At 48.2% G+C, this 20,901-nt stretch overlaps 1 protein-coding gene across 1 annotated transcript in view; it reads left to right on the plus strand.

The window, feature by feature from the left end:
• The window catches only part of UBA2 (ubiquitin like modifier activating enzyme 2), a 184,051-nt gene that overhangs the window by 42,944 nt on the left and 120,206 nt on the right, over window positions 1-20,901 (plus strand). The window lies entirely within an intron of this gene.

Genomic DNA, 20,901 nt, shown 5'->3' on the forward strand with positions numbered 1-20,901 from the left:
AGGGGAGTACCACCACTACACCACCAGCGGTACAGGGGTGGCTGGGTGCAGAGGTCAAAATCAGTGTTCAGCCCCATGCGTTTCAATGGAGACTGGGGTGCTCAGAACCACATTGCTTGCAGGTAGGTTAATCGGTTGCTGGGGCCAAACTTTGGGGATTAGAGCAAGCAAGGGAAGCACAAGCAGCACCAAACATACACCACCAGCGGCACAGAGGTGGCCTGATGCAGGGTGCCATTTTGACCTTGGGCGTCCAAGGCTCTTCAATGTAGACTTTGCTTTCGAGAAACAGGCTGCAGGTGTCACACCAGAGGTTGCAAGAGGCAGACCAACAATAGCAAAGGTAAGTAGTTATGGAGGGGGTCGTGGGGACACCGTCTGTTCAGCTCACCAAGGCCAAGAGGCTTCGGTCCAGGGTTGCCTTTTTATATCTGAGTCTTCTTGCCGGTCGCGGTCAGGGGGAGCCTCTGGATTCAGTCTGCAGGTGTTGTTGTTGTGGAGTAAACGAGGGGTCAGCCAACGCTGGACTTTAGGTCAGGATAGTTGGGGAACCTGTTCTGGGTCAATGGTCCACCTGGATTTGGGCCAGAGCTGTCTAGTGCAGAGTGGGCAGGACTCCCAGATCCGCAGGGCACCAGACTCCTTTGTGTTGAATTCTTGTGGACAGAAGTGTCCTCAGGAGTTCTGGTCATTTACAAAGCTCAGGCAGACTTCCTCTGGTTTCTGTAAGCCGCTGGCTCCAGGACAGGCTTCATCTTCTTGCAGGGACTTCAAAGCTGGAGACAGGCCAGTAGGGCTGAGACCTGGTCCGTATTCCTCTTCAGGCTTCGCTGTATGGCGCCTTCTTCGTCCTTTTTCTCGCATGTAACTGGTTTCTATGTCTGGGGAGTCACCTAAAAACTAAATTTAGGGGGTGATTTAGTAGAGCTGCAGGTAGGGCCAATGACACCTTACCTGGGGTGACTACACCCGCTATTATGCCACTCTCCTGTGGGAGTGGACCTAGCCCTGATTGGAGGAGTGCCTTCATCTTCAAGATGGAGGGGACTGAAAAATGTGCTTCACTTGGCCTCCTCCACCTGGGGTGTGGAGGTGGCAAAGGTGGGCATACCTCCTAGCCGGTTTTCCCCACCCTAATTGGGGGGGGGGTAAACCGGGGGCTGCCATCTACTGCTAGCAGCAGAGGCTGGGTTGCATTACAAAGTCTGCAGGCCTTTGAAGCTTTCCTTCGAGCACAGGGCCCATCCTGTAGAAGGAGGTGTGACACCTTTTCCCAGGATCTGCATTGTTTCTGGTCCCAGGGAGCAGATTCCCTCTACCCAGGGGTCCAGAAACATGTCTGTGTGTGGCAGGCTTCCTAAAGATAGTCAGTGACCACACCAGGGTCAGTAGGTTTTCAGGGGGGGCGCCTCTGAGATGTCCTCTGAGTACATGCTACAGTAAATACCACACTGGCATCAGTGTGTGTAGGAAGCTGGCTCTGTATATGATATTGCCACCAAGTGGTAATACTGTGCACAGAGTCTAGGGGTTCCCCAAAAGTGTACAGGGCTCAATATAAAACCCAAAGTGCTCTATTAGTGGTAGTGTGGGCGAGCAGCCTTAGGCCTAACACAGAGGAGTACCAGACATTTATTGCACAACACTGATTAATAATGGACGCACAACTCAAGGAGATCCAGACTAATTTTATAAAATTATACTTTGTTTGTACTTTACTTTAAGACCCAGGTCTTCGTAATCGGGTTAGTACGTTTTCTATTAAAAACTTTGAAAAATCGACACTTAAAAACTTTTTCACACAGTCCAATGTTATCCTATGGGGAAAACAATATTGCGGTTTTACGGGTAAGTGCCCAACTTACAATTTCAGTTTTCGGAGCCAAAAGTCAGCAATGGCCAGGGGTCAGGTAAGTATCAAAACTGCACCACCAGTGGCACAGGGGTGTCCTAGTGCAGAAGTCAAAATCTGGATTCGACCCAATGCTTTTCAGTGGAGACAGGGGGGGGGTTCTTGGAGCCACACTGCTTGCAGGTAAGTAAATTGGTTGCAGGGGCCAAGCTTTGGGGGTTATCAAAGCACGGGGCCCACGAAGCGGCACCAAACATACACCAGCAGCAGCAACTGGGCGGCCGGGTGCAGGGTGCAAATTCAACATCAGGTGCTCAGTGCTTTTCAATGGGAATTCATCTTTCAGCAAAGAGGCTGCAGGCATGGCCCTGTAGGTTGCAGGACCAAGACCAACAACAGCAGAGGTAAGTTGGGCTGTAGGGGGTCCTAGGGGGCATCGTCTGGTCAGCTTCTCAAGACCCAGGTGCAAGGGTGCATTTTGACGTCTGAGTCTTCTTATTGGAGCTGGTCGGGCGTGCTTTTAGATTCACACTGCAGTTTCTGTTGTGGAGGGCAGGAGAGGTCAGACAACGCTGGTCATTAGGTCAGGATCGCTGGGGAGTCTTCACTGCACAGGTGAGCTACTCGGGTGTCTGGTGCAGAGTGGGATGGGGACTTGGATCCGCCTGGATCCGGAGTCTTTGGAGTCTGTTTCTTCTGGACATGTGTGCTGTCCACGGGAGACTGGAGTCTTTATTGAAGGCCACAGCCCTTCCTGGAGTTTCCGTGGTCACTGTTGTAAGACAGGTCTCCAGGGATCTCGAAGCAGGAGACCTGGTAGGGCTTGGGCCAAGGCTGTTGTCCTCTTCTGGCTTCTGCTGCAAGGTGTCTTCTTTCTTCTTAGGTTGAAGCAGATCTGTTTTCTTGGTCTCGGGGAGCCACATAAATACTAGATTTAGGGGCATGTTAGGGGAGCAGCAGAAAAGGGCAATTGGCCCCTTTCATGGGGTGACTACACCCTCTATTATGCCACCCTCCTGTGGGAGGGGGCAGATACCTAACCCTGATTGGAGGGATCCACTCATCTTCAAGATGGGGGTGACTGAAAGATGTGCTTCACCTCTCCTCCCCCAACTTGGGGGTAGAGTTGGCAGTGGTGGGCACACCCTATTCTTCTACGTTTTCCCACATAAAGTGGGTGTGTAAATAAGGGGCTGCCAGCAGCAGAGGCTGGGGTCACATTACAAAGGCAGCAGGCCTTTGAGGCTTCCCTCTTCGAGGGGGAGGAGCTTTGGCACCTCTGCCCATAAGTGCATTGTTTCTGGTCCCAGAGAGCAGGGCTCTCTACCCAGGTGTCCAGAAACATGTCTGGTGCTGGCTGGCTGCCTACAGCTGGTCAGAGACCACACCAGGGCTGGTAGGTTTTTAGAGGGCACCTCTGAGGTGCCCTCTGATTACTTGTTTTAATCTCACAATGTCACCTTTGTGGAGTTATTACAAGAAGCTGTTTGGTACCAAACACTCCTGGGTTCAGTGCAGCCATCATGGTTCTGTGGAACTAGAGTTGTCAAGTTCCCAGCCCATGTACTCTCTATTGCTTCACTAGCACTTAAACTATTAAGGAATAGACCCTTATACACTAGGGGCATATCTGCTCATGCAGATATGCTCAAACCTAGGATATAATGCACCCTGCCTTAGGGCTGGTAAGGCCTACCTTTGGTTATTTTTTCACCTCACAGGGACATGCAAGGGCAGTGGCATGGTCCTAGTAAGGGAGGTCCCAGGGGACCATCTTCAGCCTTCAGGCCCTAGGTACCACTAACTGGGGACTTTCTGATGGCAGAAGTACCAATTATGGACATGTTTTCTAGGGAACGAACAGTGGTACTGGGAACCTGGAAGTTACATCAAAAGCCAGGCAACAAGTGTGGGGTGAGGTACTGCAACAGAATCCCATTTTCTCAAAGTGTGGATTTATTGTGAGGAGTAGTTTGGTACCAAATACTCCTGTGTTCAGTGAAGCCAGCATGAAGCAGTTTAACTCGAGTTGTTGAGTTTCCAGCTCATGTACTCTCTATGGCTCCCCATGTCAATTACAACATTAAGGAATAGACCCCCAATATTGTAGGGACATATCTGCTCATGCATATATGCCCACACCTGGGATATATCGCACCCTGCCTTAGGGCTGCTAGTGTGCCATGTCAGCTTTGTCATTTTGTCTGCACCAGGCCATGCATGCTGCAGTGACAATCTGCATGGACTAGTTGAGGGGTCCCTAGTGGACCCTCTTCAGTCCCAATGCGCCTGGTATCCAGGTACCTTTTACTATGGACTTGAGTGGGGGACTGAAGGGCCAATTATGGAATCGTTTTTAGGGAAGAAGCACTGGCAAGGAGACCTGATTGGCAGGGACCCTTTGCACTACAATCGAAACCACATCAATGTCCAGGTAGAAAGTGGGGGCGAACCATGTTAAGAGGCACTTTCTCACATTCACTTAGTAAAGTATACGTTTATCATGTAAAACACCTGGAGGGAATGTACTCATTAATACTTATTAGGTTCCATTATTGGCCCTCGCTTCATCCCCAATGCGAACACCACCTCTCCTACCCCCGAATATGATCTGCTGCACAGTTTGCCAACAAACATTTTGCTTTATACTTTTCTTTCAAGGGTATGTATTTATGTCATTAGCAGGCATAACATTTGGAACAGAAATTGAACAAAATAGAGGAATTGTCCATAGAATGGTAGATGGATGGAGTTGGTCATGTTCAAAATTGAATCACTGGTAATGAATATTTGTATTCTTGTAGGAGCATGAACAGTGAAGAAGGCAGACATTGAAAACATTTTATTTAACAATAAAATATATATATCCAAAGCATTTGCCCACACTTGAGGACGCCCCACATGGAGAGTTTTAGCCTTTTATTTCGTGGACTGTAGTGAATTCAATTACGCATCTCGGATCACAAATATTTAGCCATACGTGTTTCGGACATACATCGTCCTTGTTCACTGGCATGTACAAAGGAAAACGGCAGCCACTTTGTGAAACACCTACTTAAATTGACTAGTTAGTCCCTCCTCAGTAGGCATATTATTCCCCCCTCAGTGGGCGTATTATTCCCACCCCAGTGGGCATATGCACAGATGCATTGTAGTATTTGTAATTCACAACGAAAATAGTCCCCAGTGGGTGCTTGCCATACCTCAATATATCGTTTATCTTCACCAAGGGGGTTAATCCAAGTGAGAGACATTGAAGCACTGACATTACTAGGTCTTCTGAACCGGACCTGCCATTCCGTTAATGCCTCATATTCCCAAGCGCCACAGATCCGCTCACTCTGCTGGGGGCGTCCTTGCAACCGAAGCAACGGTCGCTATATATCCATCCAAAGCATTTGCCCACACGTGAGGACGCCACACATGGCGAGTTTTAGCCTTTTATTCCGTGGACTGTAGTGAATAAAATCACGCATCTCAGATCACAAATAATTAGCCATACGCGTTTTGGGCATACATCGTCATTGTTCACTGGCATGTACAAAGGAAAACAGCTGCCACATTGTGAAACACCTACTTAAATTGACTTGTTAGTCCCTCCTCAGTAGGCGTATTAGTCCCGCCCCAGTGGGCGTATGCACAGATGAATTGTATTTGTAGTTGACATTGCCATGGTTGAATGTGAGAGGAACCTTGCGCTTTCATTTCCATAGCCCTACTGAGGAGGACAGCTGTCTCCCCACTCCAGTTTTCCTTCCACAGATTTTGCACCAAAACAGAATGTAGACGAGGGACGGAATCCTCGCTGTTTAACCACTCAACTGTTGGTATACCTTGTCGTAAGTTAAGAACTTCAATATGGGCAGAACCGAAAAGGCATAGTCCAAGCTACAATTTGAACCGTGCAAAACTCCCAGACAACAGGAGCCAGGTGAGAACACCTCTGAATCTGGGTCGGAGTCCAATGACAAACAGATCCTTGCAGTGATGCAGCGCAGTTTGACAAAATAGACGGGAACATTTTTGCCCTCTTCTTCTGTATGGACAGGAAGACTGAAAGATTGGACAAGCCCACGGAAAGGCTGGATGTGTTGGAGAGTAGGCTAGAGCACTCCAGTCACTGCGATATGAGTGAATGGATCTGCCTCTATCCAGATGTTACGGAAGATGTGCAGGAGGCGTCTCACACATTTATACCTGTAAAAAGGAAGCTCTGCGATTTTGCATTTGTAATACATGATGTACCCCGCCAAGTTACAGACCCTAGTTGACTGAAAGCAGCACATCTTCACCGATCTGAGGCAGGCATTGCAGTTTCTTAAAGAGAGACAGCTTTGTCTCTTAGAGGGGGTTCCCTAGATCCACCGCCAACTTGGATGATGACTCACTGGAAGCAGTAGAGCAATGATATGCTTGTAGATGTGCTCCTACCCTTGGGGTTGGGAGGGGGCCTGAGTCTTCGTACAGTTGGGGAGCGCAATTTAGCCATATCGCTGCAATTGTTCCATTGATTGCGCCAACTACAGTCCCTGATCCTGCTCTGAACTTGGCTTGTCATACGGTTTCAGGACTGCAAAGGACAGTGGTATTTCGGTATCCGGTCCAACGAGACTGGTAAGACGGTTTCTCTATGTTCATTCAGCCACAGCAATTGGCTCTCAGTATTCAGTGGTGGAAGGGGGTGTCCTGTCACGTCACCCCCCACTCCCCCCCCACCCCAAAAAGGATTTGTTGAGAGACATTTGTGGTACACGGCTCTTCCATGTTATCGTGGGTGGCGGATAATGAGGGGCATCGCAGGCGAGTTCCTTAAGGTGGTACAGAGTCTGTAGTCTATGATGTGTTTGGCATGGGTGTAGTTGGGCCACGGTTGAGTTACAATGTCTGCAACAATCACTCCCATGTGTGCTCCACAGTTGGCATTCAGTGTTTCGTTGCCTTTCTTTGTTACGAGGTTGGTTGGAAGGGTGGGGTAGACTGGAGTATCAGCTAAGCTGTGTTTGGGGTTGCATATCATGAGCGGGTTTTTCGATAGAATTTTTGAACTTAAATGCCTATTGGAAAACGAATTGTGCAGCTGGCTGGTAATACATATATGCTACGCCACACAACCGGAGCAGTAGGGGTGACATGGTACAATCTGAGATAGAACAGAATCCTCATAATAGAGTAAGGTTCATAACATGGAATGTGCAAGGCTTAAATGATCATAGAAACGTTCTTAAAGTTGTAGCATACCTAAAAAGACACTAGCTAGATGTAGCATTTTTGAAGGAAACACAATTGGCCTCCAAAAGTGGCATCCTTGCACAACGGAAGCTACAAGGCTACTATTGTTTTGCGGGGTTTACTTTGCAATCCTGTGGTGTCCTCGTATGATTTAACCAGAAATCAGGTATTCGCCTGCAGGAAGTGGGTGCGGACCCGGAAGGCATTTTTGTGATTGCTAGGTGCCACCAAGAGGGACAGGTAGCGAGGCTAGTTGATGTTTATGGCCCCAACTATGATGACCCGCTGGTTTACAAAGCGCTGGGTGCTCGCCTACTTCAGTGAGGGGAGATTGCTGGTTTGGTTGCCCAGTCAGGTCTGCTTGATGTTTGGAGGCATTGTTCCTCTGGTGGCTCAGGTTTCTCGCACTACTCAGATGCCTATGACATTCATACTTGTATAGATTATTGGTTCACATCTAAAAGTATATTCACACGTGTACTCAAATGTGACCCGCCACCAAGAACTTATTTTGATAATTCTCTGTACCTAATGGACTTTGAACTGCACACCCGGAAATTTGGACCATTTACCTGGAGATTTCCCCCATATTCTTTGTTAGACTTGGTTTTTAAGGCTGAACTGGCTAGTTTTTGTTTTTTACATACAACATTGTTATGGAAACAGCTTCGTCACTGTATAGGAAGCTTTCAAGGTGTACTTTGGAGGCATAACAATTTCCAAGCATGCATGCGGGAGTGCTCAGGTCTCTGAGGGACAGGTTAGCAAGACTGTAAAGGGAAATGGCTCAATTGGAGCGTGTACCTCAACACTCAGGTGACCCTAAAGTTTTAGAGGATATGAAGAAGGCACTTGAGTGGTATTATGAGGTGGCTGATAACGCGGTTAAACACATCGGCAAATATGCAACCGCCATAGTGTAAGGGGAGGGGGAACGCCTGGGAGCTACACTTGCAGTGTTGTTGTGCCCTAAAAGAGAAGTGGGGTCATTGTGGAACTTGAGAATGGACTGCCATTATACAGCGCAGGCCTCGTAGCAGAGAGGTTTGGCAGCTACTATGCCGATCTCTATAGTTCACGCATATCTCCATGTGACTAAGCCATTTCAGAGTACCTCGAGCATATCAATATGACATGGCTCACTAATGAGCATAGAGAGCATCTTATGGCTCCCCTTGACTCTAGAGCGATTCGCGCTGCACTTAAGATAATGCGAGTGAGTGGCGCTCCTGGTATTGACAGCAGTACGGTGGCATTCTACAAGGTGTACCAAGGCTTGTGTTATTCTAACACTTTGCGATTTACTTTCCTTGTGAGGGATTTTGAACACCATCTGATCTTGTGTTGTACATTCCCCTTGAAGTAATGGTGTTCTAAATTGGTCAGTTGAAGATTGGCTGGATGAGGGCCAGTCACACTTACAATGCAGGGAGTATTTACAATAAAAAGGTATAAATAATATTTATACTTTCATTAACTATAGTCACAAAGTCCATATATTGTCCAGTAACCAGTTAGACACCAGAGTCCTGATATACGTTGATCCGTGTTTATTCTCAGCTTCAAAGTTCAAAATTAATCTTTATGTTCAAAGTGGCCAAGATTCAAAACTTTCTCTGTCGCCAGATTCACAACATTCTTTGTAGTCGGATCAGCCAACACGTGTTTCGTTGTAAAAACAACTTCATCAGGGCTAGGTTAGACGATTTATCTTCCGTTATTTTCAGTCTGTAGTTTTTTCGTTAAAAAAGATATTTTTCATCATTGATATTGGTTAAAGTCTCTCTCTAATATTCACGTTGGTCACTCAATAATGTATTCTTTCGACGTCTTTTTTTAAAATTTGTATTTTTTTGCAGGTTCAATCCTACCGCAGAATCCTGTGTATCATATATTTGATCCTTAGCTCATTCTGTTATCAACGTCTTAAGTCGTATCTTGATTACGAAATCTTTTTAATCTGCATATCTTCCGCTACATCCTACCGTGTTCGGTATCTGTATGATACACAGGGTTCTGCGGTAGGATTGAACCTGCAAAAAAAAATACAAATTTTAAAAAAAGACGTCGAAAGAATACATTATTGAGTGACCAACGTGAATATTAGAGAGAGACTTTAACCAATATCAATGATGAAAAATATCTTTTTTAACGAAAAAACTACAGACTGAAAATAACGGAAGATAAATCGTCTAACCTAGCCCTGATGAAGTTGTTTTTACAACGAAACACGTGTTGGCTGATCTGACTACAAAGAATGTTGTGAATCTGGCGACAGAGAAAGTTTTGAATCTTGGCCACTTTGAACATAAAGATTAATTTTGAACTTTGAAGCTGAGAATAAACACGGATCAACGTATATCAGGACTCTGGTGTCTAACTGGTTACTGGACAATATATGGACTTTGTGACTATAGTTAATGAAAGTATAAATATTATTTATACCTTTTGATTGCTCGGCAGGAATTTTGTATTTGTTTAAGCTCCCTGGAATCAGGGAACAAGTTGGGGAGTTAGGTAACCTTCCTATTCTGCCTAGTAGCAACCTGAGAAACTTGTGAATCTAATTGAGCCAAATCTTTTGCAGTGCGCCCTATTACTTGTTTTACTATTTTAGTCCTATTTACAATAAAACCCTGCCTTCCTCGTACCTGGTTTGCTGTGAGTCCTCATTTCAGCTTGCAAGATTTTGGCGACAAGGGTGGGCCAGCTGATCCCTGCGACTAGTGGTGGCTGTGAACCCAACGAGAGGAGCCACTGTACCGTTCACGGTAGGCAGAGACATCCCAACAAGGCGACCAGGACCTAATTTCAACAGGAACTGGGTGACTCCTAAGACTGCTGCGAGTGTTGGATGCTTCCCAGAATGATCAAGAGGCTAGCCAAGGGCGCAAGCGCAATTTAATGCACCATCACAAGCAGGGCCGGCGCTAGGCATGGGCAGTGTGGGCAGCCGCCCAGGGCCTCGCGCTCAGCAAAACACAGGGGGCCTCGCGCCCCTGTGAAAGGTCACACTTTCACAGCTCACTTCAGGGCCCCCGGCAGCGCCTCGGGCGCCTTGGTTAAGTACCGGCCATTCTCGGCTCTGTTTGGGCATTTTGTATCCAAGCAACAGAGGCCCCTTTGTTTCTTTCGAGCACCAGCCGGACACAGGTAAGAGAAGGTGGGTGAGGGGAGGAGGGAGCAGCCAGATCAACTGGCTTTTGTTATACTTCGAATCTTGGTAGGGCAGTGTCTTGTATCTTAAAATGTATGCATAAGCAATATTTGACTTGTACTGATCTGACAGGGGGGGCAATATTACATACACATCGAAAATATAGTTACTGTTGCCATCTAAGCTAGGTACAGCTACAATTGAAGCACACCCCTTCAGCTGACGTTTTTTTTTTTTTTTTTTTGCTCTCTGATGAGCTCTCTGCAGTGTCTTGGGAAGTGCCTTGTTACGGGTTGAAGGCCCAGGGGAGGGGGGCCCCCTCCCAGGGCCTCATAGCACTGTGTCGAGCTGGAAGGTCATGGTGTGGGGGCCCCCTTCCCTGGGCCTTGTAGCCTTTGGTGTCTGTTTCAGAAAGCGCAGAAAGAGTGTAGGTTTTAAGCAGGACTCATTTATATATTGGTGATACATTTGGCAAGTTAGTGAAGGTGGCAATGTATGCCTCCAATGAGCCTGTCCTGGACTACAAAATTGTTATCATCTTTGTAATGTGGGCATTGTAGCCATCGGTGGCTATTGGGCAGGAAGCAGAGACGTGAAAAAGTAAGTGAAGCAAAATCAGTTGCAGTGGAAACCACGTTCATAAATTACTAGTAGAACAGCACCTTGCCGTTTAAGTATAGTGGACCTTTTAAACAAGCATTTGCAATGCAATAGGTCTCGCATTAGGAAAGTTTGAGCTATTGGTCTTGTAAATGACAATTTTATTATTTATGTCTTGGTTTTGAAAATAGCTAAATTAATAGCTTTCTCATTTACAATGCCAATAGTTATAACTTTCGCAAATGTGACACCTATAGCATTTGTAAAGCAACATGTTTTGTATTTACGTGACTTAGATGTATTGATATTACAAATAACAATGGCTTTTAATTTTTTAATTAATTAATACTTAAATAAAAGTGATTGTAATTTATAATGGCAACAGCTTAAACTTTTGTAAATAACTTTTGTGAAGATTATGTTCAGTGTATTTTATTGTGAAGAAAATCCAAGAACAGAAGTGAAATATTAACATCGTTTTGTGACATTTGTAATAAAGCTTGAAACATTGAGAGAATGTATTTGAACCAGTTGTTGTTGAATGGTTGCACATATTGATGCTGTGATGGCGCGGAGTGATGTGGTGGCGACGAGTGATGCTGTGGCGGCGACGAGTGATGCTGTGGCTTTCAGTGATGCTATGGTAGCGCATAGTGATGTTGTGGTGCCCCTGAGTGATGCTGTGGTGGCCCTGAGTGATGCTGTGGAGGCCGTGAGTGATGCTGTGGTGGTGCTGTGGTGGTGCTGTGGTGGTGCTGAGTGGTGCTGTGGTGGTGCTGTGGTGGTGCTGAGTGGTGCTGTGGTGGTGCTGAGTGATGCTGTGGTGGTGCTGAGTGATGCTGTGGTGGTGCTGAGGGATGCTGTGGTGGTGCTGAGTGGTGGTGTGGTGGTGCTGAGTGGTGCTGTGGTGGTGCTGAGTGATGCTGTGGTGGTGCTGAGTGATGCTGTGGTGGTGCTGAGTGATGCTGTGGTGGTGCTGAGTGATGCTGTGGTGGTGCTGAGTGATGCTGTGGTGGTGCTGAGTGATGCTGTGGTGGTGCTGAGTGATGCTGTGGTGGTGCTGAGTGGTGCTGAGTGATGCTGTGGTGATGCTGTGGTGGTGCTGAGTGATGCTGTGGTGGTGTGGTGGTGCTGAGTGGTGCTGTGGTAGTGCTGAGTGATGCTGTGGTGGTGCTGAGTGATGCTGTGGTGGTGCTGAGTGGTGCTGTGGTGGTGCTGAGTGGTGCTGTGGTGGTGCTGAGTGGTGCCGTGGTGGTGCTGAGTGATGCCGTGGTGGTGCTGAGTGGTGCTGTGGTGGTGCTGAGTGATGCTGAGGTGGCGCTGAGTGATGCTGAGGTGGCGCTGAGTGATGCTGAGGTGGCGCTGAGTGATGCTGTGGTGGTGCTGAGTGGTGCTGTGGTGGTGCTGAGTGACTTCTTGCAGGGATCATTTCGATGGCCATGCTATCACATCTCAACCATATTGCTTCAAAATGCATTTTATCCTCTAGTCCTGAAGTACGGCATAGACCAGAAGATGCTCTTTATGCGTTACTGGCAAGATGTGTCAGTAAATCAGATGCTCACTCCTGACCTGCGGTTCCTACACGTAAATCGTGCCTAGGCAAGCTAACACTTTTAACCTTCCAAGGTCGGTATATTACACACCCTTAAAGATTACGTAATAGTAACGCTCGCCACTGCACAAAAAGTCTGCTCTACATTGCTGTTCACTACCGGTAGGTGAGGTGGCCTCCTCTAGAATTCTCTGCGCTTCAACACTCGCCAGTCCTCTTATAGCTCCTTACTCATCTCAAGCACCTATGACCTAGGATACTAAGATTAAATGTTACTATGTTATGTTACGTCATGATGGTACCTTGACTCTACAACTTGATAGCAAAGCATGCTGTTCCGTCTCACAGTCCTCATACCCCACTATGCGATTGCTCCTCTTTCTTCTATACTGTGCCTGTACTCTTTGTTTGAAAAATCTCAATTAAAAAGATGCTGAAGCCCTTTGAGCCCAATGGGCAACGTGCCTGATCCTGAGTAATCACTGTTGTAGGTGCTAAGCTTCCTGGTGCAAGGTCGGCGATCTTTGGACCAATCTATGTAATTTTCACTTTCAAACTAAAACCAGCAGAATCAAAAAGTTTTAACTTGTCAGCTAGAAGAGCCATGGGCCAGATGTTCAAACATTTTTGTGGTTACAAGCGATCTGGTTTGGAGTTTGTGACCTCACTGCATTTTGCAACAAGCATTGTGTTCATTCTCTCAACCTTGTTTCATTGCAATATTTAATTTTATCTACTTTTTATAATAAATTGATATTTGCTCACGTGTTTTCAATCCCCTCTACTTTTTGTCCATGTTACTGATATCCACATTAGTTAGCTTCAGTGATGCCAAATAAGATCAATAGTACTGCGATGTCGCTTTCTGTGATGTCACTTCTTGTGACGCAATATGCAACAAGGGGGGCCTCGCATCTTCCCTTTCGCCCGGGGCCTCAGAAGGCCTAGGACCGGCCCTGATCACAAGACCTGCATGATAGCTCGAGCGATTCTCAAACGCTCCGTGCGCCCTGGTTCACATGCGACACATCGCCATTTCAAACCACACAGCCTCTAATTTATTCTGCCAGTACACTCTCTCTCACACGCACTACGTTAAGGATACAAGCTCCACTGCCTCAAGAAGGCACATCAGAAACATTACGTGGGAGGCCATTTTGGAGTATTTCCCAACATCGGGGGCGGCCTCAGTACAACTCATTGCCATTGCTTGTTGGAAACCACCTATTCATGAACAGTGATTCGCTCACTGTGCCTGCGAGTCAAATTATCGGTGACTTGCACACCTGCCTACATTTACTGTAGTATTTCATTGTCACTTCTGCTGTCACACGGTAGTGAGTCGCTGTGATTCACACACCATTATTCAGGTTTACACTACAATATCATTCGGCTATCAGTACAGTGATTCACATGCGTAGTGAGTCATCCTTTAACTTCGGTGACTCGTACACCTCTTACTTATCATCTACAGCAAATATACAAGCTATTATCATTATTCTCCTAACTCCCCTTTAATTATTTAAATCAACAAGCAATCACAAGGAGCTATTGTGTCTCCTCCAGTCTGTCTTCTCCAGGGCTGCTTGATACTTAATGGAATGATTGGCTACCCTAGTTCGAAACTTGCCTAGGAGCAATGGATGGTGTTCTTTTCAGCGCTGCTCTTATTAATCAATTTAGGTAAAGGTCAGTGCATTTTTAAATACTTACCACCAACTACTCAGCTCAGTGGGGATCCAATTTAAGACATGTACACAGGGAGCCATGTACACAGGGAGCGTGGCCAAGCAGCATGGCCGACAGGACATGAGCTCCTTCGGCTCCGACCTGCCAGCCGTTAAAATCCTTTAATAATCTTTCCTCCGACGCCCTACAATAGAATTTTTTGAGTGGCTGGAGACCGTGCAAGAGGCAAGAGCGCCCTGGGAATGGGTGAGCCTGAGCAACGGCCTGGAATTGGCCAAAGCGACTCCTTGACCGCCTACCATGAAGGGCCGTATTCACGCGAGGCCGGGGATGCAGCCTATATCCGCCTAAGCTGTACCCGGACATAGGAGACCCCGATTCCCTCTTCGATCGTGCCCACGTCCCCGGCGGCTGCTGAGGAGGCGCCCTCTGTCTTCGGGGGGCCTCCCATAGTGCATCAAATCCAGCCACCTTCGATTGGCCCGAGGCGAGCAGCGATCCGAGGGGGTGCAGCGAGGCGTCCGATATCTGCCTGAAGTGCGTCTGAAGGCCGGGTCTGTCTTTGACTGCTCCTGGGACCCCAGCACTTGCTAAGGAGGTGCCTATTGCTGTTGGGGGTCTCATGAGTGAGCGGAGTTCCTGCACCCCCATGCTGGCCCTGAGGTGAGCCACGAACCACGGGCTGGGCAGTGTGGCGTCCCTGAGCGGAGGTGCTGGGAGGACAGTGATCGGTGGCGGTCGCCCAGAGGCATCGGCTGTCGCGTTTCCCCACTGCTGTGGCTGAGTATCTGCAAAGATGAGAGGTCGCAAATGGGTGCGGCTCTGTGTAGTGGGCTGCGCACAGCACGACTGACTGCCTTGTGGGCCCCCGCTGCGGGGCCATTGCGGATCTTCCTGCTGGCGCCTGGTGGCCCACTGGCCATTGAGGACCCCCGGGTGATGTGACACTGATGCCTTGCTGATGCCCTGTTGGGAGGCAGCTGTCATTATGCAGGGGAGCTAAACCTGCCCCGGGGTCATCGCGTACAGGGACGCCCATCTGGACTACCGCATTGTCTGCCTTTGCCTGCCTGGGGATCCTCGGGCGGTCTGCCTGCCTGGGGAAAGCCGTGGGGACGATCCGAGAGTTTGGAAGTACTGCAGATGACTGTAGTGGAAACGTGTGGCTTAATGATTAGAGCGGCAGACCCTGATGCAGAGGTCTGGCCCGGACCAGGGTTCAATTCCCGCCTCGGCGGGTCTTGTGCTCAATTTCCCCGGACCTGATCATTCTCGCCTCAGTGCCTATTCTAATCATGGGTCCCACTCTGCAACTCTGGGCAATAGCTTGCTTAATCTCCACAACTGCCCCAACAGCGCTAGGATGCCTGGCTTCACCTTGGGGGTGCCCAGGAGTGGGAAGGCCAGGAAGAGTTCCACAACGGTATGTGTACAGCGCCTTGAGACCCCTTCGGGGTGATACATGCGCTAAATAAGCACTACTACACATTTACTGGCGGGTGAGGGGACAGATAATCACCCTGCAACCATTGGACCAGCTGCCATATTGAGGTGGGCGGCCCTGGTGTTTGTCGGACCACTTAATCGGCCCTGACCTGGAGCACGACGGGACTGAGATCCCCTTCTATGCTAGGTGGGGTCGGCGGCCCTCTGGCCCTTGACATTCTTTGTGACGCTTGCGGTAGTGTCATGAACCTGGTGCCTGGAGCCCTATAAGGTGAGACTGAGTTTGGCGATTTCAGCACTTGCTGACCCCTGAGTGATTCTCTGACGCCTGCATCATGGGCAAGGACCGGATACCCCCGCCTCCAACCCCAACACCATCACGCAGTATACCACACTGCGCCTCCCCATGCAAAGAATCACTCGTCAGACTGGTCTGGAGGGAGAGGGCGACACCACCAACGAGACGTCTCGTGCAGAGCTCCTAGAGGCCATACAGGGGTCCTGCACCGCCCTGGAAAAGCAAATAGAGACAGTCTCCATTGACGTAAACCTACTGCGGGCGGATTTACGGAAAGTGGCGCATTAGGTCTCCACGGTGGAAGGGGACATCGTCCTGCTACAGGGAGAAATGGCCTCCCTCAAGCAACCGGTCTCTCAGCTCCCCAACACCACTGTAGCTGTGGAACATCAAGTGGAGTAAGCGGAGGGAAGGGCCCGTTGAAGCGACATCAGGGTCTGGGGAATCCCAGAGCGCTCAGAGCAGAGCAATGCAGAACGATTCCTGGAGAACTGGATACGTGCTAAGCTATGCCCCAGGGGTCTATGGGCGGTCTTTGTGGTGGAGAGAGCCGACAGGACGCTGGTCCCACCTCCCCCGCCGGGGGCTCCTCCTAGCGCCCTTATCGCCAAAATCCTGAACTATCGGTACAGACTGTATTCTGAAAGCTGCAAGAGAAGCAACAGACGTCACCTTTGACAACGCCAGAGTATTCACCTATCCGGACTATACTCGCCAGGTTTAGGAACAGAGGAAATCTTTACTTGGTATCAAGCAGAAGCTATGTGAACTCCACCTACAGTACATGTTACTGTACCCCGCGAAACTTAAGGCGATATCCCAAGGAAAGGCTAATTTCTTTGACTCTCCGGAGGAGGTATGGGAGTGGCTCGGAATCAGGGGAGAAGCCCTTCCCCCAGCGAGAACAAAGGAGATCCTGGAGTCCTTGTGGGGCCAGACCTCCGAGGAATCGCAGGCATCGATCAGTCGGTGACACCCAGGCAGAGCGACAGTGGATCACGGTGGGGGACGACGACGCCGCCCTACGTTTAGAATCTTTGGACTCCGACGGCTCACCCCCACAGACTGACAAATACTCCCAAAGTGGGACTGGTACCAGAAACTCTCCCGCCAACCACCCATGTGGTTCCAGAAACTATCATAGACCCACCTACACCTACTCCAGACCCGTCCTGAAGAAGATATCCTTTTTTAGCTCTCTCCTGAGCCAGCGCAAGCGCTGGTCTGGCGAGACATTTAGTGAGTGGGCCTTAGAAATCCGACCACAAGATTTTGCTTGTGGCCTAAAGCTTGCGGTTACGCGTGCGGGCACGTGCACAGCCACCATCTGGCTTTCCTCGCGGCACCCTTCCATCATGCACTTTTTTTTTTCTCTATATATATCCCCCCACCCGCTTTGCACTTTCGCAGCCGCGTCACTTTCACAGCCGCACGGCTCTCACTGTCTGTGTGCTCCGAGCGCTTGACAGGATATGCTTTCGTTTCTTAAGTCTTTCGTCTTCAGCCCTTAACAGTAAACGGAAGCCCTGCCGTTGCTGCCTGCTTTCAGTGATCGTGCCGTCTTTTTCTCCCCGTTTGCAGTTGACTGTCCGTTTATTAACATAAGGCATGCCTCCTTTTCGTCTGGCTGCCAAAAAAGAAACCTAATTTGTTGTATTTCTGCCGATGTTGATAATAATCCGTGAGTGAGGGCTCATCAGCTAGCTTGCCGGAGGGTGGCGTTACAAGACCTGAACGCTTTTGTTCTTAAGAGCAACTGTAGTGGTGATATACTCTTCTTTCCGCTTTCTACTTCTGTTGTCTGTTAAGTCATTTATCAAACCTTGGTGATGGCGTGACTGTACCCTGTTTTCACGTTCGATGGGAGGGAGGGTGTCTCCTTTAGTCACCTGTCATATCTGTCCCCTTCATAGTGTAACTTATTTACTTTTACTCCGGAGCCGACACCTAGCCTCCCAGCCTACCTGCCTGGGATTATAGGCCCAAACCTGTATCCGAGTGAGCCCACAAGGTGCCTGGGCATGGCGTAAAGGTAAAGGACCCAGCAAAGCAGTAAAACTAACAGTATACAACTAGGCCCTTCACTGTGTTGTTCCGGAGCAGGAACCATGAATAGTGCAATACGGGCCACACTGCTGGCATTGTGCATTACTCTGGTCTTTATTATAAGACTCTCCAACCTACAGAGAGTGCCAATAAATAACGTCTCTCAGTGTAGGAAATGATAGAGGGCGATATTTCTGGATAGGCTCTGGATGGCGCAAGTCGCCCAACTGAGTCACAAGCATACATGAAACCCTGCACTCTAATAAGTTACATCTGGCTGTGGAAACCCTCACTCCAACCTAAATTGAGTTACTATATAAACCGAATATCTTAATATTTCCCACTTAGAAATGGGCCCATTCCCTGGAGCAGGGTCCCACCATAAATGTGTTGCCAGCGCTAATTGATGGGGTGAGGTGTCCTTCCACCTACTGCCTTTTAGAAGACCGCCTGTACGTTCCACTGGGCTTCCTCTCATCCCTAGCGCAGCCCTGCAGTGCAGGCTTGGCATAGAGCAAGGCATTTAGCCACCCATTCATCAAGACCAGCCTAATGATGACCTTAGGGCCATGAGTATCCATTTAATCAGTAGTTTAAGGACTTTCTCTGCAACACTGGCACAGTTTCTTCTACCCCTGCCTTCCTCACGTCTTCCCTATGACCACTCCTGGTGGACTTCTCATTCACTAGATTCTGAACATAAATACTTAAAAGAATTCCTGTGAAAAGACATTTGCAGCCTCACCTCTAGAGGTGATACTCTAATTGGGCATTAGAGCAAGCTCTAATTGGGAACTAGAGCAAGCTGATGCACAGCTCTGGCTCAGCCCAGGCACATTGCCCACAGCATAGTTTTGTCTTTAGAACTAGAACAGGCGACAGTGGTGAAGATAGTGTTACCTGAAACTCGTATTTCTTTGAAAATAGTCCCAATGTTTGTAACTGTGTGCAAAGCTTCACACAGAGTATCTTTTATAAGGAAACATGTTCGAGTTTTGGTCAAGTACATGATGCAAATTGATATCCGGGTTAACATTCGAGCACCATATCTTTCGTACTCTAAATAAACATCAGCCAGCTCTTCTCATCAGATTCCTATCACCTACTTCTGGTGAAAGGTATCCTTGTGATCTCACTGGAACAATTTTTTTTATTTCTCCTTATTTATATTAAGCAGGGGCAGGTGCCTGCTAATAATTAATAATTGTTTTGCAACTCTTTAAAAGTGCTTTCTATTTCTGTACTCTCTGCTAGCCTTGAGAAAGAAACCCTGCCTGTCCGAGCGTGATCTACCCATGCCACCCCTCTGACAGCTGATTTGATAAGAGTTCCCCCAGACATGATGACGCAGCCTTACACACTTGGAACATATTCCACACTTCTTTGCAATAGCATTCGTGCACACAAGATGCATGTGTTTCTGTCAGCCACAAAGAATTTAAGAGCAACAAAATAAGGCAGGATAACGTTTCTGATGTTTTTGTTACACATTGGTCCTACCTTCCTCCATTGTGCTGTATGGAGGTCATCACTTTATTTGGCAAACTGTCACTTTCTTCTCTACCAACCAAACCCACCCTGCTGCTTTTGAGGGAATGATGGCGCTTGCATGTATGGTGCCTGTTAAAGTCTGGCTTTGAGCAGCTGTCACATGTTCAGTATATTTGGGGGTGTATTCAGCCAGCTCTCAAACAGTGCCCTGTTATTGTGTCATTCACATTTCGGTATGCCACTGCAGATTAAAGCATGGCCAATGGGTCAGCCCACTTCTACTATTGGCTAACTTCACAGCGATTAACTGCATTTTGCCCTTCTACAAAGTAAAAAATAAAGAGAAAGCAGAAGGAAAATTATTACTTTTCAACATGCTGCACAGCGCCCATTCTGCCGTACAATATATTTAAAAAACATTAGCAAAGCCAATCTTCTGGCTAAACACTTAAAGGGTCCCAAAAGCGAAGCGTTGCGTACAATTTGTCCGGTCTAAAAGGCTTTCATTGTGATAAGTCACCCAATAAAAGGAGTAACCCCTCCCCAGTCCACGGAGCGAGCGTCAAAAGTGCCTAGCACAACGTCTGGGTTATGTAATATGGGGGTGAGTGGAGAAAGGTAAGTAATAGCTGCCTGACTATGGTTAATCCTGTCCCACTACCTGAGAAGGGTTGCAGTGGCATATAGAGGGGTTTGAGAAGATGGGAAGCAGTCATGGGCCTATATGTTGCATGTGAAGGGCCGAGCATCCTTGTTCCTATAGCACCCCAAGACTTTGTATAGGCAGGACTGTGCCAGTCCGTGGCAGAATGTAATTGGGCTGCGTAACTATAAAAGTCTATGTTCGGATCCACACAAACTACAAGACAACCATCAGAGGCACCTTTGCATACCGAACCCCCCATAACAAACCCCTGACACATGCACACCCATTCGACATTATGAGCAGCCTCGGATTGACCCAGATAGTCTACGACCCTACAGTCACTGCAGGACACATGCTGGACCCAATTTTTACCTCTAACAACCTCGTCAAATTCAGCCATGTTTCAGAACTCACATGGACCGATCACTCCATCGTCTACTTAAGCATCTCCAGTCCCCTTGCCGCCACCCCCAGGATGAACAACGATCAACCTCCCACCTAAGAACCCAAGGAGATCACCTGCAGTGTCCCCCAGGGCTTAGCCCCATGCTTATGACCCCACAGTCTCAACATCATTTCCAACGCAGACGACACTTAATTCATCCTCTCATTCACCGACCCCACCACCACCACAAGGAACTTTCACATATGCATGACAAACGCAGGCCAATGCAGAACTGTCTTCACTTGAACACAGACAAGACGGAAGTGCTGATGTTTGGCAACAGCAGCAACACATGGAACGCCTCCTGGTGGCCATCAGACCTAGGACTCACACCCACTCCCTTCAACCACGCCAGAAACCTCAGACTCCTCATTGACAACAAGCTTACCATGACATCAGATCTACGCTGTCTCCTTTGTCTGCTTCCTCACTCTGACCATGCTACAC

This window comes from Lissotriton helveticus, chromosome 12 (assembly GCF_964261635.1).
Source record: "Lissotriton helveticus chromosome 12, aLisHel1.1, whole genome shotgun sequence".
Lineage (NCBI taxonomy): Eukaryota > Metazoa > Chordata > Amphibia > Caudata > Salamandridae > Lissotriton > Lissotriton helveticus.